At 44.7% G+C, this 17,565-nt stretch overlaps 1 protein-coding gene, 1 long non-coding RNA gene and 1 other non-coding gene across 4 annotated transcripts in view; all 3 read left to right on the top strand.

The window, feature by feature from the left end:
• The window catches only part of LOC119470956, a 6,686-nt gene extending 2,477 nt beyond the window's left edge, over window positions 1-4,209 (top strand). For both annotated transcript variants that reach the window (XR_005199944.1, XR_005199943.1), the window contains exons 4-6: window positions 2,677-2,813; window positions 3,040-3,146; window positions 4,125-4,209. This is a non-coding gene — a long non-coding RNA (uncharacterized LOC119470956). The remainder of the gene's footprint in view (window positions 1-2,676; window positions 2,814-3,039; window positions 3,147-4,124) is intronic.
• LOC119471042 lies at window positions 32-140 on the top strand. Its single transcript, XR_005200033.1, has one exon. It is a non-coding gene; the product is annotated as a U6 spliceosomal RNA (small nuclear RNA).
• A 271-nt stretch (window positions 4,210-4,480) lies between the features above and the next one.
• Window positions 4,481-17,565, top strand: part of LOC108301632 — a 480,010-nt gene continuing 466,925 nt past the window's right edge. Inside the window, exons 1-8 of the mRNA XM_037737919.1 lie at window positions 4,481-4,573; window positions 5,447-5,524; window positions 5,760-6,008; window positions 6,184-6,262; window positions 6,786-6,930; window positions 9,202-9,295; window positions 9,440-9,504; window positions 10,104-10,213. The gene's annotated coding sequence lies outside the window, so the exon portion shown is untranslated. The remainder of the gene's footprint in view (window positions 4,574-5,446; window positions 5,525-5,759; window positions 6,009-6,183; window positions 6,263-6,785; window positions 6,931-9,201; window positions 9,296-9,439; window positions 9,505-10,103; window positions 10,214-17,565) is intronic.

Raw genomic sequence — 17,565 nt, 5'->3', positions numbered from 1 at the left:
GTGTTAGCTATTAATAATAGTGATATTTTGTTTGCTTTGGCAGCACATATATTAAAATTGGAATGATAAAGAGATTAGCATGGCCCTGTACAAGAATGACACACAAATTTATGAAGCTTTCGACTTAAAATCAATTTTTTAAAAAAACAGTAGTATCTCTTGTTTATCTATACCCAGTTCTGTCAAATCCTTTCATTTTGTTACATTTACCTTGAATAATTTTATATCTTCTCTCTTACTGATGGGCATTTAAGTTGCTGATTTTTCATTGTTACAGTGATTCAGTTCTCCAAGTTCCATATCTAGAATGGAATTGCTAAATTGCAGAGGAGCTGTGTCTTTTTTAGGTCTGGGTGCAATGGCTCATGCCTTTAATTCCAGCACTTTGGGAGGCTGAGATGGGTGGATCACTTGAGGGTGGGAGTTCGAGACCAGCCTGGCCAACACGAAGAAACCCTGTCTCTACTAAAAATAACAAAAATTAGCCAGGTGTGGTGGTGCGCATCTGTAATCCCACCTACTCAGGAGGCAGAGGCATGAGAATCACTTGAGCCTGGGAGGCAGAGGTTGCAGTGAGCCAAAGTTGTACCACTGCACTCCAGCCTGAGTGAAAGAGTGAGACCCTGTCTCAGAAAAAAAAAAAAAAATTATCTTTTTCTCAGGTGTTTTGAAGTTTCACTACAATGTGTCTAGATAAAAATTTTAACATTTATCCTGCTTAGTATAGATTGTGTTCCTGTGTTTATGAATACACATATTTTCGTCACTCTTGGAAGTTTCCTAGTCATCTCTTTGAACATTGCTTCTCCTCAGCCATTCTCTAGGCTCTTCATCAGAACTCTAGTTAGGCAAATGTTAGATTTCTTGTTTTGCATTTTAAGCTTCTCTTTCATAGTTTCTTTCTTCCTGCTCCATGCTCCATTCTGGATAATTTTTTGTTTGTTCGTTTGTTTGTTTGAGACAGAATTCCACTCTGTTGCCCCATGCCGGAGTGCAGTGGCGTGATCTTGGCTCACTGCAGCCTCGACCTGGACTCAAGCTATCCTCCTATCTCAGCCTCCTGAGTAGCTGGGACTACAGGCGTATGACACCATGCCCAGCTTTTTTTTTTTTTTTTCCTTCAATTTTCTGTAAAGACATGTTCTCACTATGTTTCCCAGGCTGGTCTCAAACTCCTGGGCTTAAGCAGTCTTACCGCCTCAGCCTCCCAAAGTGTTGGGATTACAGCCATGAGCCACTGCATCTGGCCTCTGGGTAATTTCTTTAGATCTGTTTCGATTCATAATTTGCTTTTCATCATTGTCTAATCTGCTATTTAAACTGTCCATTGAGTTTTTTACTTCAAATATTAAATTTTTCTTTGTCTTATTTGATTATTTCTCCAGTCTGTCTGGCTATATGGATAATTTCTTATTCCTTGAATGAATAATTTCTTATTCCTTGCTTAATTTTTCATTTCATCTTTTAAGGCATTTAGGTGTTTCATAAGTAATCATTTTATATTCCATAACTGAGCTTTTTAAAAAAACAAAACAAAACAAAAAACAGGGTCTCACTCTGCCATCCAGGCTACACAGTGGCATGCTCAAGGCTCACTGCAGGCTCAAACTCCTGGGCTCAAATGAGCCTCTCACCTCACCCTCCTGAGTAGCTGGGACTACAAACACATGCAACCACACCTGGCTAATTCTTTCTTTCTTTTTTTTTTCCAGTAGAGATGAGGTCTCGCTATGTTGCCCAGGCTGGTCTTGAACTCCTGAGCTCAAGTGATCCTCCCACCTTGGTCTCACAAAGTGCTGGGATTATAGGCATGAGCCACTGAGCCCAGCCTTTAACTGTTATTTTTAATATCTGAAATTCTTGAAGGTCTAAAACTATTGTTTATAGTTATTACTTATTCTTTCCTAGTGATTTGTTTCCTTGTATTTTCTTTTTAAATTGTGAGCTCAAGTTACTTTGAATGTATTCTTTTGGAATCCTGAGGGCCTAAGATGGATATGTTCTCCTCCAGTGATGATCTGGTCTTTCTTCTGCAGGCAGCAGGCATATTAATGATCTGTAACCATTACTTTTGTTGCCTTTACTAAAGAGTGGGTCCCAGGTTTAGTTAAGGATTGTCAAATTCAGCCTCCCTATCCTGCTGGAGGGCCTGAGGTTTTCTCTCCTGACACTCCGTTTGTGTTCAGGACAACTGTACTTTTCCCATTTGCTCACTTTCCTGTTTTTCTTGCTCAGGATTTCGCTTATTGACCTTTTTCTTTCTGTCTGTCTTTTTTTTTTGAGAGAGAAGGGTAGGATATGGGTAGGGAACATTCTTAGTGATTTCTTCAAGTAAGCCCAAGCAATGCATTAAAAAGTATGTTCTAGGTTCAAGTTGTATTTTAACAAGAGAACCCTTAAGAATATCTACTCTTATGGTACTGCTGGAAGCAGAAGTGGATGCCACACTTTGTACCTCTAGGAATTGGTGCTGTCACGGTTAGGACTATACTTTAACCCAAGGATATCGCTACAAATAAAGTATTTTTTTTATGCTTGAGAGAGACTAAAATGTTAGGAAAATCAGGTCTGCTGTGACTCTTGAGCACTGGGTTGGATGAGGGTGGGTCTGTTCTACAATTGATTCTGTGGAAACTAAGCTGAAATTGGGGTGGGGTGGGGGATGACCTTTTACAGGGTGATGTTGTAGGTCTGGAGCGGGGCGGGGGAAAGACCGAGGTGATGGTGATGGAAGGTGTGACTGCTGTTGCCTACACACTGGATGAAGGCCTCATCGAGTTTGGAACAGCCATTGATGATGGCAATTACACCCGGTGAGAGGCTGGCCAATAGCCAGTGAGGTGGTGGGAGAGTCTGGTTCTGAGAGGGAGGACCTGGGGTGGGGTGTAAAACTGGCCAAAACTGTTAAGGATCCAGTGATCCTGGGAGGAGATGAGACAAACATGGCCCTTCCCCCTTCCCTTGCCCCATCATCAGTCTTCTGCTGCGTCTTCCTGACTCATCTCTCATTCCTTTTGCTTTGCTTCCTTCCCTTTCCAGGGCAACAGCTTTCTTAGAGACTCTGGAAATGACCCCAGAAACAGAGGCAATGTGGAAAACCTTGAGTCACTGGCGCTAGAGGCAAGGCAACTACACATTGCGGAGAGGTGAGGTGTAGAACTCTCTTCAAAACATCCTGATGTCTCCATCCTAGTGCAGACCACTGCCCTCGCCCACCTGCAATATTGCACAGCCTGTTAATTAGTCTTACTGATACTGTTTCTTGTACCCCTACCATCTGCTCATTTCAGAGCAGCTGAGGTAATTTTTTTAAACATAGATTGTGTCTTTTTCATGACTGGAACCTTCCACTAGCTTACTCTTTTACTTGGTATAAAATCCAAACTCCTTGTGTGGCCTTAGCCCTGAAGGTTTTTGGCCTTTGCTTCCTTCTCATGCCAGTCCCCTACTTGCCCATTAGTCTCCAACCACACTGGCCTCCTTCAGGATCTGTGAGCGTACCAAGCTCATAGCTGCTATAGGGCCTTTATACTAGCTGTTCCCTCTCAGGAATGACTTTTCCCCATCCTGCCACGACTGGCTTTTTCTTGTATTCAGATCTCAGCTCAAATGTCAGTTCATCAGAGAGACCTTCTCCAACTACCAAATAAGGAGCCGGATCAGTCACTATAACAGGGGCGTCCAATCTTTTGGCTTCCCTGGGCCACATTGGAAGAATTATCTTGGACCACACATAAAATACACTAACACTAATGATAGCTGATGAGCTTAAAAAAAAAAAAAAGGAAAAAATAAAAAGAAAATCTCATAATATTTTAAGGTTTATGAATTTGTGTTGTGCCACACTCAAAGCCATCTTGGGCCATGGGCTGAACAAGCTTGATCTATAGTATTACATTACTTTATTTTTTATTATCTCTACTTTTACTAATTATTTGTCTCTATTAGAATGGAAGTTCTCTTGAGAGCAAGGCCCTCATCATCCCTTTTCTCCTGTGTGTCTCCAGTGACAAGCACACTGCCTGGCACATCATAGATGCACATCAATTTGTATTTGCTGAACCAATGAATTAATGACGATTCTGTAATAATATTACATTAATGTCTTTGCTTCCATGCCATAGGTGCTTTTCTGCTTTGGGCCAAGTAGCAAAAGCTCGATTCCTGCATGAGACCAATGAGATTGCAGATCGAGTATCCCGGGAATATGCAAGTATTATGCTCCTGATTCATTCTGCCTCCCAAGCTGATTCCTAGCTTTCCAGCCATACCTGGTTTCCTTTAGCCTGCCCACCCCACCTCTACCCTCCAGCCAGACCATTTCATAATCGCTTGCTAAACCTCAAACCTTTAAGCTCCATGAAGTGTTTTACCTTCCCAAGTCCTTTATTTTCTACATCCTTCTGGCCTTCCAATCTCAGCCCTCACAAACAGAACGGCAGCACCTACAGAAAAACCAGAACCTCCTTTTTCCCCACAGGGCAGAGAAGGGACAGACTTTTATCAGGTCCGAGCACATCTAGCCATGCTGGAAAAGAACCACAAACTGGCTGAAATGATCTTTTTGGAACAGGTAACAGGAAAAGAGGGACAGGATGCAGGGGGGATATGAGGGAAAAAGATGGAAAAGGGGGAGCAAACTCAAGGGAGGAAAGTGTGCTGGTGAGCGAGGCTTCCAAATGTTTGGGGAAAGCTTTCAGAGAGGTTTACATAGTTAATTTCACCCCTTCCTTTATTTCCTCCTCTTGTGTTAGTCCTTACTTTTCTAGACAAACTTCCTTCTTGGGCCTTTGATTACTTCTTTCTTTCATAAGCAGTCTGCTTCCTCCCCTCCAGTCTGGACCCTGTCTTTGCAATTCTTGTGCATAGGGGTCGATCCACGTTTTGTTGTGGCTGGAAACTTACACAATTTGAGGAACTCTCTTTAAGAACAGTTGCCTTAGGCTGGGCGTGGTGGCTCACGCTGTTAATCCCAGCACGTTGGGAGTCTGAGGCAGGTGGATCACATGAGGGCAGGAGTTTAAGACCAACCTGGCCAACATGGTGAAACCCCGTCACTACTAAAAATACAAAAAATTAGACAGGTATGGTAGCACATGCCTATATGTAATTCCAGCTACTTGGGAGGCTGAGGCTGGAGAATTGCTTGAGCCTAGGCAGCGGAGGTTGCAGTGAGCCGAGATCGCACCACTGCCTTCCAGCCTGGGCGACAGAGCGAGACTACATCTCAAAAAAAGGAACAATTGCCTTGAAAAGGGCTTGTGCAAATAAAGAGCCCTGAAGCTTTAGCTTTTTTTAGTTTCCCAATATTTTTGCTGGTATAGTAGTTAAAAGGTAAGGTTTTTGGTCCTCATGTGCTGCCATCTTAGCCAGGCTGAGGAGAACTTGCTGCTTTCTGATCCTCAAATCCTTCTGTCATCCTCTCTGCTCTGCCTGTTTCCCCTAGAACGCTATGGAGGAGGCCATGGGCGTGTACCAGGAGCTACACCGTTCGGATGAATGTATTGTTGTGGCTGAAGCCAAGGTATCTATTTTGTCTTCTCCACAGTTGTTCAGAATTTGGTTCTGCCAATTTCAAAACCTTCTTTTGTCGAGGAGGCCATAGAAACCAGAACAGGGTTGGGGCTTGGACTTGATGTGATGAGGAGTTAGGATACTGCTGACCCAGGAGGATTTCCCTTGTTACAGAGGGATTGGAAAAGCGTGGGAGGCACAAGGGTAGGAAGGGCTGTGACTCCTAGTTCTCTGTGAGTGTCCAGGGGCACCCAGCCCTGGAGAATCTATGCCGGAGTTATTACCAGTGGCTGATGGACACACAGCAGGAGGAGCGAGCAGGTGAACTACAGGAGAGCCAAGGGGACAGGCTAGTAGCCATCAGCCTCTACCTCAAAGCTGGGCTCCCTGCCAAAGCTGCTTGGCTGGTGCTGTCCCGAGAGGAACTGCTAGCCAGCACAGAGCTGGTAGAACACATCACTGCAGCCCTTATCAAGGGGGAACTCTACGAAAGGGTATGCTCACTTCCTCTTCCTAGCCCTTATCTCCAGAGCTCAGGACCCTTCTCTCGCCCAGAGGAGTCTCAGGACACAGAGCGCTTCCTGACTGCTGGTGTTCCCTTGTTTTTGGAGCTAATACTTGATTCTTTGTGTTGTAGGGGTACCATGGTAATGGGGTATGTGTTAACAGGCAGGTGATCTCTTTGAGAAGATTTAAAATCCACAGCAGGCCTTGAAGTGCTACCGTAAAGGGAATGCGTTCATGAAAGGTACTAGCCCCCTATAAGCCATCCTTTACTGTTATGGACTCTTGCCCGTCTGTCTCCTCAACACCTCTTGGTTATCTGGTTCAGGTTACATGGCTCCAGTTCTCCATTCCTCCTCTTCTCACCTCCCCTTCTCACTCCATGCTTCATCTCCCTGTCCTACCATTTTCCTGAGGTCCATCCATGGAAGTCTGGGCTGAGCACCTTTTCTCTCCCTGGCAGTAGAGCTGGCTCGATTAGCCTTCCCAGGGGAGGTGGTGAAACTAGAGGAGGCATGGGGGGACCACCTGGTGCAGCAGAAGCAGCTTGATGCAGCCATTAATCACTACATCGAAGCCAGGTGTGGGAGTATGGGAGTGTAAAGGACATTTGGGTGTGAAGTGAGGGGCAGTAGAGCCAGTAAGGACACCAAGGCTGAAAAGAAGAGATCTCAAAATGTAGGTGGAAGTGTGCTTAAGGGGTCCCTTTACCTCCGTTCATCTTCATCTTTCAGCCTACATATTTATATCTTTCCCAACTTTGCCAGGTGTTCCATTAAGGCAAGTGAGGCCGCCCTGGGTGCCCGTCAGTGGAAGAAGGCAATTTATATATTAAATCTACAGGACCGGAACACCGCGTCCAAATACTGTCCTCCCATGGCCCAACACGATGCATCTCTGCAGGAGTATGAGGTGAGGGAGAGTCCTTTCCGCAGCATGATGTGGTGCAGTAGAGGATAACAGTGAGAGAACCTGAAACAGGAAGTGGAGGCCAGTTCACCTGATCCTTCTTTCTGGGCCCCAAACAGCATCACCACCTTGAATGTGAAAAGAACAGTTTACTTTCCCAATTTCATTCCAGCGTGACACAGATACCTCCCTTCACCCCAGATGTATAAAGTGAGTCTCTATCTCTGTTCCAGCCAGCATGAGTGATTCTTGATGAATAACTCTAACATAGTTACAATATAAAATTGCTTTGCATTGCAGGAATGTGAGGCCGTTTTGAATTCCACTGTATTGTCCTCGTACTGTTTGGGGCTGGCCTTTCTTTTTAAATGGTAGACTGTGTGAGACACCCATACTCATCTTTTCTTCTCTGTTACTATAAGGTCATATCACAGGCTCTCCACCATCCCAGCTGAGGTTGTTCTTTCCTTGTTGAAGCTACTTTAAGTCTGTTGCTCTGACTTTTGTATCTACCTCTCATCAACTACAGATTGCTGAGAAGCTTTATACTGAGGGAGACCGCACAAAAGACGCTATAGACGTGAACACCCAGGCTAGCCATTGGGAACAAGCCCACAAGGTAGAGATGGGTGGAGTTTATGATAAGAGAACTCTGCCTTAGTGGCAGTGTGGCCTCGTTCCTGGGTTTGTTTCTCCTCTTTGCTTGGCTCCCTGAAAGTTGACAGAGAGAACCAGAAAAACAGTCTGTGCCACTTTGATGTATAACTGAAAAATATTTCCAGAAGCGGAGGCAAGAATGAAGAAATGTGGTAAAGGAAGATCCTTGGGTAGAACATGATAGAGTGGCAAGAATAAATTAACTGCTCCTATTCCCTAGGGCTCAGAACAGTGTTTAATTTTTGGCTGTTCTAAGAAGGGTGGAGAGGGAACAGATTGTAAAGCTAGCACTGCAGACTGCACTAAGCCAGTCACTTGCTTCTGGGTAGTGGAAGTGTGATTCTGTCAAATGCACAGTGAACTTTTCTTTTTTTGGAAGCACAGAGCTCATGAGGTATTTTATTTGTAAATATGTATTACATCTCTAGAAAAAGAATCCTTGCATTTTCCCTCCTATGTGTTGCTGTCTTGCTTCTTCATGGTTCATGATACCAGCTGAGGTTGTCAGTACAATTAAACCAAACCGGCTGCCGGGCGCGGTGGCTCACGCCTGTAAATCCCAGCACTTTGGGAGGCCGAGGTGAGCAGATCATGAGGTCCCGAGTTCGAGACCAGCCTGGCCAATATGGTGAAACGCTGTATCTACTAAAAATACAAAAATTAGCCGGGCATGGTCGTGGGCACCTGTAGTCCCAGCTACTTGGGAGTCTGAGGCAGGAAAATCGCTTGAACCTGGGAGATGGAGGTTGCAGCAAGCCGAGATCCTGCCATTGCACTCCAGCCTGGGCAACTGAGCGAGACTCCATCTCAACAACAACAAAAAACCAAACTGGCAGGATGGGAGCAGATTATTCTGCCATTTTTCTAGATCTCTGAGTTGCATGTCGAACCTGGGGCTAATCCCTCCACACTTGTTTAGCCTGCCTGTGAGGTTCACAACAATTTTCCTATCTCTGTGATCATCAATGATTTCAAATCCGCCCAATGTAACCATATTTCATCATCACAGTTAGAAACCGGACGATGACTTTGGAGCACAGCCTGATAAGAACCTGGTGTTTGCCTCTCTTTCCGGCATTGCTGATGCTCTTCACAGCATCAGCCAGGACATTCATGCGCACCATTGTAGCGGCGCAGAAAGATGGTGGAAAGAGCAAAGTGAACTTTTCTTAAGCAACTGTTATAAATGCCAATTGTGGAGTCTGATGCTGAGGGTGATCTTGTTCATTTTTTGGAGAGACTGTGTTTCTGATAATGTAGCTGGGGCTCAGGAGGAGGTGGTGAGCACCAGGAGCCCTCCTGGCCCTGTCAGCATAGGACTTCGAGGCTCACCCTCCCTTCCCCTTCGCAGGCCCATTCTCCTTCCTCAGGAGCAGCTGGCCTCAGGGAAGGCATAGGCTTTTCCAGACATCTCTTGATCCACGCCAACAGTGACGTGGTCTTCACAGGGCTGCCTCCCTATCTTTTTATCTCTGTGCTTTTCTGTCACTTCATGTCTGTTATCCTTAAACCTGTCGCTTTTTCTCCACTCAACCCTGTCCTTTCTCTGTTTTGTCTTGTTCCTTTTATGAAGGGAAGTGTGAAGTAAGAAAACTTTATCTGCACCTTCTGTTTCAGCAACTTTGAATTTGCTTTTGAACTCTCTCGGCTGGCCCTCAAGCACAAAACCCCCGAGATCCATCTCAAATATGCTATGTACCTGGAGGATGAGGTATGGGTGTGATTTGGACCCTGACCGCATAGCCCTCTTGTTCCATGCCCTAGTACACTGCTGCTGGTGTGCAGACCCTGGTCTCGTGGCTGCCTGTGATGCCAGTCTCCTTCTCATCACACACGGCTGTCCTTCTCCTTGTAGGGTAAATTGGAAGAGGCTGAAGCTGAATTCATCAGAGCTGGTAAACCCAAGGAAGCAGTCCTCATGTGAGTTACCCCATACATTCCTTAATCCTGTTTCCCCAGTTACAGTCCCCGGATCTTTCATGATTATCTTGACCTTCATTCAAACCTAGAACAAATCAGTGTTACACCCCTCAGTGACATGGCTGTTTGTCTCCCAGAATTGGGGCCTCAGTCCTATATTCAGTCTCTCCTCTGTCCCCATCTGGGAGCAAGTTTGTCCATAACCAGGACTGGGAGGCAGCTCAGTGTGTGGCCGAGGCCCACATGAGGTGCTTGTGGGACAGGCCCAGAGGGCCTTGGAGGAGGAGGACTTTCAGATAGTAGAAGGGCTTCTGCTCCGGGCCCAGAGATCAGGCCTGACTTTCAGTTATTATAAGGTGGGGCACTGGATTCAGGGCCATGAGGGGTGGGGGAGAGGGTCTGAGAACCCACAGAGAGCCACACTGACCCCTGGTATGAAGAAAGATCAGGGAGGTTAGTACTGGGGAGTGGGAAAGACAGGAAAGAGGAAGGAGAAGAGAGGTCTAAGGACCCAGGAGTCCGTGGGCCAGGGCACCTGTGTGGCAGTGGGAAGCTGTCCTGCCTGCCTCTGCCGTCTTGATACCTGGAAATCTGAGCAGGAGGCTGGATTATGGAGTGACGTGCTGCGGATCTGCAAGGACTATGTGCCCGGCCAGCTGGAGGCTCTGCAGGAAGAGTATGAGCGGGAAGCTACTAAGAAGGGGGCCAGGTATGAGGCCAGAGGTCTAGCAGCAGTGGCAGGGCTGGGAGGGCCACGAGGCATGCACAGGACAGAGCACACTGCCCCCCCATGCCTAGTCCCAGTGCTCCAATCTCCACAGGGGTGTGTAGGGGAACAAGCTCGACACTGGGAGCAGGCTGGAGAGTATAGTCGTGCCGTGGACTGCTACCTCAAAGTGCGAGACTCTGGAAACAGCAGCCTGATGGAGAAGTGCTGGATGAAGGTGAGCGCAGCAGGCTCTTTCGGGCCCTCCTTCTTCCTAGGCCTCCATTCACACTCAGCTTCCCTTCTCACATCTGCAGCTGTCTCTGTGTCTTTTCCTTTTCAATCAGGTAGAAGGAATCTGTAGAGGGCCTGCTGGATGATAAGACAGAGCCCTGATAGCTAAAAGTTAAGGGAGTTGGACTAACACATGGCTCACTTAATATCATATCTGAGTAAAGACCAAAGTGCATGACTTAGAGTTCAGTATTTTGGTGAGCAAAGAAAAGTCAAACTTGGTGTTTTCAAAGTTATTTTTACAACTTTAAAAATCATTGGGTCAGGCACAGTAGCTCACTCCTGTAATCCCAGCACTTTGGGAGGCTGAGGTGGGTGAATCATCTGAGGTCAGAAGTTTGAGACCAGCCTGGCTAACATGGTAAAACCCCATTTTTTCTAAAACTACAAAAAATTAGCCGGCCATGCTGGCCAACGCCTGTAATCCCAGCTACTCGGGTATGGTGGCGCATGCCTGTAATCCCAGCTATTCGGGAGGCTGATGCAGCAGAATTGCTTGAACTGGGAGACAGAGGTTCAAGTCTCCCAACTTCAATCCTTTTTTTTTCTTTGAGACGTAGTTTTCCTCTTGTTGCCCAGGTTGCAGTGAGCTGAGATCACGCCACTGCACTCTGGCTTGGACAACAAGAGTGAAACTCCAGTTCAAAAAAGACAAATGATGTCTTGATATGCTATCCTTTCCAACTTTGTTCCTACAGTATTACTTAATACATTTTTCTGAAATACCATTCTGTTGGCTTCTGGTCAACAACCTTCACAGTGATGACCCTGTGCCATCTATGTATTGTCCAAAATGTTTTCATTTTCTTAATGGCCCCAGACAAGGCTTTTAGAAAGCTCCATGCTGCATTCTGGTGTGTGTGGTGGTGCGCGCCGGTAGTCCCAGCTCCTTGGGAAGCTGAGGCAGGAGAATCGCTTGAACCCAGTAGGCGGAGGTTGCAGTGAACTGAGATCATGCCACTGCACTCCAGCCTGTGACAAAGTGAGACTCTGTCCCAAAAAAAAAAAAAAAAGGAAGAAGAATGCTTTGGCCTGTTTTATTAATCTTTGTTATAGCATGAATTGATTCCTTGTACATTTTTTGTGTAGTGAATTAGCCCTGGAGAATCCAGCCACGTCTGGATGACCTGACAGAATAAATGTTCCAGACTTGGAAAATGAGACTGTAGATTCTGGGGCAGAGTGATCCTCTAAGGTCATTTAATTTCCCTCTCTGACATCTCTTTTCTGTCCCAGTGCAATAGCAGCTAGGAAATGTGTCAAGCCTTAGATTTAGGAAACCGTATGTCTCAAATGTTCTGAGAGTACCTACTTAAAATGTCCTAGCTTTCTTTAATTTACTTGATCTTGCATTCTAGTTTGTGGTTTGGCACATTTAACCCCATACCTGGACTTCTAGGGAGTGACTGGCTCTAGAGAAAATGCTTGTAGAGCAGAACAGGCCACTTGGAAGGCCTGCGTCTTTGAAACCTTGCCTCTATACTCCCTACTTAATGACAAGCTGTCTAGCCCAGTCCTAGAAGAGTCATAAAGGAGTTCTTCCCTGAGTTTGGCTGTCAGAGCAGAGCCTATGGACAGCTGCAGGAAGGGGCAGCAGATGCTACTTTGGGTGTGGCTCAGAGAAGAGACCTAAGCAGCATGCACACTGACTGCATGCTGTCAGATTTACCTTGGAAAGCCCATTGTGATGTCACATGAAGTCACAGCCTGGAGGCAGAAAACTCATCGGCCGAGAAGAGCATCTGGTTGAAAAATGGCACCAATTTGGGGGATGGACATCCCACTGCCATCATGTATCAGCCTTTTATTATTATTTGTTTTTTTTATTTTGGGGCTTTGGATGCTGTTTTCTGGGAATCAGAGCTGGAAGCAGGTGCTAGCCAAGATGAACTCAGAGGTATGCGATGTAGCCCTCCCTTGAAACTCACTGCTCCCTGCTCCTGAGGCCACAGAAACTCCTATACTTTGGGTGAGGGAAGGAATTGGATGTGGGAAGAGGGAAGCAGAGACAGTGCCCATGATGTCTTCCTATAGGTCACTATAAATCATTTTTCCTTCAATTCATTTCAATAGACCTTGAGCACCTGTTATATACGGCAGTGTAGTAGACATTGAGGAAGAATAAAAAGCTATCCCCACTTTCTAGGAGCTCGAGGGGAAGTGGGGGAGACAGATAGTCACATAACTTCAAGGAAAGAGAATGTGTTAAGAGTTAATAGATGTATAAATGTTGCTAAAGACATGGGAGGTAGACAGCATTTGAACTAGGGGCTCTATAAACTGCCGTCAGGGAGAGCTCAGGTTTGAGTATGCTTCAGAGGAAGAGTGGGATTTGGAAGGTGGTTGGGGTGAATACATTGGAAAAAAGGCATGGGAAAGGGAAGAGTATTGGATATGTTTGAGGAGAGATTGTAGTCCTATGAGGACTGCATTCACCAATCTGGATGGAGTATAGAACTGTAGGGACTCAGAGCGAGAAAAGGTTGAAAAGTTGACAGAGGTCACATTGTAGTTTTGAACGCCAGGCTGAATACTTTGTGTAAATAACACTCTGTGCAGTTTGAAAGATATCAAAGATTTTAAAGCCAGGCAAAAATGTGCTTAGATCTGTGCTTTAGAGCAATGCTTCTCAAACTTTAACATGCATATGTATCACCTGGGGGGTCTTGTTAAAAAGCAGATTCTGGTGTAGGAAGTCTGGGGTAGGGATTGAATTTCTACAGTTCTAACAAGCTCCCAGGTGATGCTGCTGCCCTTGGACCGGGACCACACTTTAAGAGTGAGGCTTTAAATACCTCCAGCAAGCTTTTATTATAGTTCTCTGGCATAGCTAGGCCATTTTAATGGTTTAGTGGGAAGAAGGGAGGAAATAAAAGAATAAGAGCAGTATGGTGAAAAAGAGAAAATAGCAGGGCGGGGAGGGGGGGGCTCACGCCTGTAATCCCAGCACTTTGGGAGGTTGAGGTGGGTGGATCACTTGAGGTCAGGAGTTCAAGACCAGCCTGGCCAACATGGTGAAACCCTGTCTCTACTAAAAATACTAAATTAGCCAAGTGTGGTGGCATGCACCTGTAGTCCCAGCTACTGGGGAGGGTGAGGCACGAGAATCACTTGAACCCAGGAGGTGGAATTTGCAGTGAACTGAGATCACGCCACTGCACTCCAGCTTGGGTAACAAGAGGGAAATGCCGTCTCAAAAAAAAAAAAAGAGAGAGAACATAAATTAATTCCCCAAATATTTATCCCCCACCCATCCCCCCATTTGCACTCCTCTCTGCACTATTGATACAGCAGTAAGTGGAAGAGGTGAAAGTATCTGCTGTCAGGGCTGTGAAAGTGGAGGCGGTCTTGGGGTGAACATCTGCATGTGGAAGGTGATGCAAGACTCCCTTGCAAAGGAGGGAGAAGGGACTGAGTCTATTTTTCTTCATGCAGAGTCAGTCATAAACATTATCATCATTTTCTATGAGGACTACATTCATCAAGGCACTTCCCAGTGCCTAGTATACTGCCTGGCATATTAGTAAGTGCTCTGTAGTTGTGAAATGAATGAAAGACTTCTCGATTTTAACCCTGAATGACTCACAAGATGATGGTGTTTTAAACAACATAGGCAACATTAGACAGGAAAAGTTGTGAATATGGTAGAAGGCAGAAAATCAACTATTATATTGGAAGTGCTTGTAGAATTTATGTGTAGATATTCACCAAGCATCTCAAATTAATGGCCAGGACCTATGATGTTCAATATTGTATCCACTAGTCATATGTGACCATTTAAATTTTTTATTTTTGAGACAGGGTCTCACTCTGTCACCCAGGATGGAGTATGACTCATGGCTCACTGCAACCTCAAACTCTCAAGTTCAAGTGATTCACCCATCTCAGTCTCCCAATTAGCTGAGACTACAGGCCTATGCCATCATGCCTGGCTATTTTTTGTATTTTTCTGATAGAGACAGGTTATCGCCATGGTGCCCAGGCTGGTCTCAAACTCCTGGGCTCAAGCAATCCACACACCTCAGCCTCCCAAAGTGCTGGGACTACAGGCGTGAGTCACCACACCTGGCCGTAAATTAATTAAAACTAAATAAAATTTAAAATTCAGTTTCTGGCTGGGCATGGTGGCTCACACCTGTAATCCCAGCACTTTGGGAGGCTGAGATGGGTGGATCACGTAAGGTCAGAAGTTGGAGACTACCCTGTCTCTACTGAAAATACAAAAATTAGCTGGGTATAGTGGCACATACCTGTAGTCCTAGCTACTTGGGAGGCTGAGGCAGGAGAATGACCTGAACCTGGGAGGTGGAGGCTGCAGTGAGCCAGGATGGTGCCACTGCACTGCACTCCAGCCTGGATGACAGAGCAAGACACTGTCACAAACAAAGGCAGCACACACAGAACCCCCAAAGCTAATTGTGTCACTCTGCTAAAAGTAACTAAGCACACAAAAGTTCTCTGTACCCTGTTGTCTGCAGCAGCATTTTCAAACCTTTTTGACTCTCAAACTTCTTTCACTCTCATAATTTTGTCAACCTCCTTAGGAACTTAAGTATTTTGTCCATTTTTTCATAACATGTAAGTTATATTAGATAAATTTTATTTTAAAACAATAACTTTTTACAATTGGAAAGTTATTTGAACATCATCTTAAAGTGTAAAAGTCAAATGTCTACTTTTTCTTCTGTAACAAGTGATGCATGACATTTAATTGACTTTAAGTATATTAGGTATGATAATTTTCACAACATTTCGGTATGAGAAATGGCAAAGGTTTTATTTTTATTTTTTGTTTTTTGTCTATATCAAACATAATCTGGCTTAAGCCTCCCTTTACCTAGGTTGGCAAAAAAATGTCCAGCCTTTGTATTGTATAAGAATTCCAGAGTTACTCGGGAGGCTGAGGTAGAAGAATCGCTTGAACCCAGGAGGTGGAAGTTGCAGTGAGCCAAGATTTCGCCATTGCACTCCAGCCTGGTGACAGAGCAAGACTCTGTCTAAAAAAAAAATTTCAGAGTTTCTGTAGTTTATCCAGAGTAGAAGTGGGTCAGGCCCTTAAGCCACAGGGATAGCTCTTGCTTTTCTTCTTAGCCGTCTGAAGGCAAAAACTGTGTCTCAACTCCTCTCTGCCAAGTTCGGTCTCCAGGGTCTTTGCTAAGGTCCCTAAACTGCTGCATCTGGGCTTTTAACACCAGAAGGGCTTGGGGACCCCCTACCCAGGGTCCTCCTACCCAGTGCACCTGAGGCCTCAGGACTGCTGGCATTTCAGGGAGCCAGCTTCCTTCCTGTCTCAACCCTCTGGGACCTTCAGCTTAAAATTTTCACAGATCTAGACTTATCTGAGCGTTGGTTTTTAGGTTCCTGACAATTGTTTCAGCCCTGAAGAACTAACTCCCTGCTGTGCATTAAGAGTTCCAAGGCCCTATGAACAAAGGCCTGACTACCTTCTTTGGTACAGGGAAGCATGAATCTACTTTCTTTGTCAGAAAGATGCAGCAATAAAAATATAGTGTAAATTACTCAGGAAGTCACTCTGCCTCATAAAACAATGAATACAATTTCTTACTATGTATTTATACAATAATAAACTTTTTTGCTAACAAACACATTTTTATTAAGGTACAATTGAATAGCATAAAATGCACAGATCTTAAGTGTATAGGGTGATGAGTTTTGACAAATTATATACCCATGTAACTAAACCCTGATCAAGATATGGCTGGGCATGGTGGCTCACACCTGTAATCCCATCACTTTGGGAGGCTGAGATGGGTGGATCACTTGAGCCTGGAGGGAAGAGGTTGCAGTGAGCCAGGACTGCTCCACAGTACTCCAGCTTGGGTGATGGAGCCAGACATTGTTTAAAAAAAAAAAAAAATCTAATTGTCTCTTAAGTGTTATAAATTATTATTTACAGTCTGTTTGTTTAATTAAAGATCACAGATTAAAATGGATTTCTGTCTCTTAACTGCCTTCTATTTTTTTTTTAAGTCAGGGTTTCACCATGTTAGTCAGGCTGGTCTTGAACTCCCAACCTCAGGCAATCTGCCTGCCTTGGCCTCCAAAGTGCTTGGATTACAGGCGTGCACCACCGCCCCTGGCCTGTCTTCTAATCTGTAAATTCTCCATCTTCATTCCTTTCTTTTATTTTATCCATTTATATGTTGAAGAAATGGGGCCGGGCATGGTGGTTCACACCTGTAATCCCAGCACTTTGAGAGTCTGAGGCGGGTGGATCACTTGAGGTCAGGAGTTCGAGATCAGTCTGGCCAACATGGTGAAACTCTGTCTCTACTAAAAATACAAAAAAATTAGCCATTCGTGGTGGCATGTGCCTGTAATCTCAGCTACTTGGGAGGCTGAGCCAGGAGAATCGCTTGAACCCAGGAGGCAGAGGTTGCAGTAAGCTGAGGTCACACTACTACTGCACTCCAACCTGGGCAGTGGAGCAAGACTCCATCTCAAAAAATAAAAAATAAATAAAATGAATAATCTTTTTTTTTTTGTAGAGTTGGGGTCTCACTATATTGCCCTGACTGGTCTTGAGTTTCTGGCCTCAAGCAAGGTGGCCTCCCACCCTGGCCTTTCAAAGTGCTGGGATTGCAGGCATGAGTCACCATACCCAGCCTACATGTCATTTTCTAAATGATCCTGATTCTGGAAAACACAATAGATTTTTCTATATTGACTTTCTACGTAGAGATTTTGCTAAGTTTGCTTATCAATTCTAATTATCCATCTGTAGATGTTTCTGGATATATTCTACACAATTATATTGTCTGCAAATAATAATTTTATTTCTTCCTTTCTGATTCTTATACCTTTTCTTTTTATCGTTTTATTGCATTGATTAGGACTACCTGTATAATGTTCAATGGAGATGGTATAGTGGGGATTCTTATTTTATGTAGAGGAAAGTTTTCAAGAATTTACCATTTATGTGTAATGTTTGCTATATGTTTTTTTGCAAATACTCTAACAAACTAAGGAAATTCCCTTTTATTTCCAGTCTGCAAATAGTTTTAGTATAAATGGGTGTTAACTTTTTTTTTTTTTTTTTT

This window comes from Cebus imitator, unplaced genomic scaffold (assembly GCF_001604975.1).
Source record: "Cebus imitator isolate Cc_AM_T3 unplaced genomic scaffold, Cebus_imitator-1.0 Scaffold1, whole genome shotgun sequence".
In the NCBI taxonomy this organism is placed as follows: Eukaryota; Metazoa; Chordata; class Mammalia; order Primates; family Cebidae; genus Cebus; species Cebus imitator.
The sequence above is the reverse complement of the archived record's forward strand: the minus strand, read 5'-3'. Positions and strand labels throughout refer to the sequence as shown.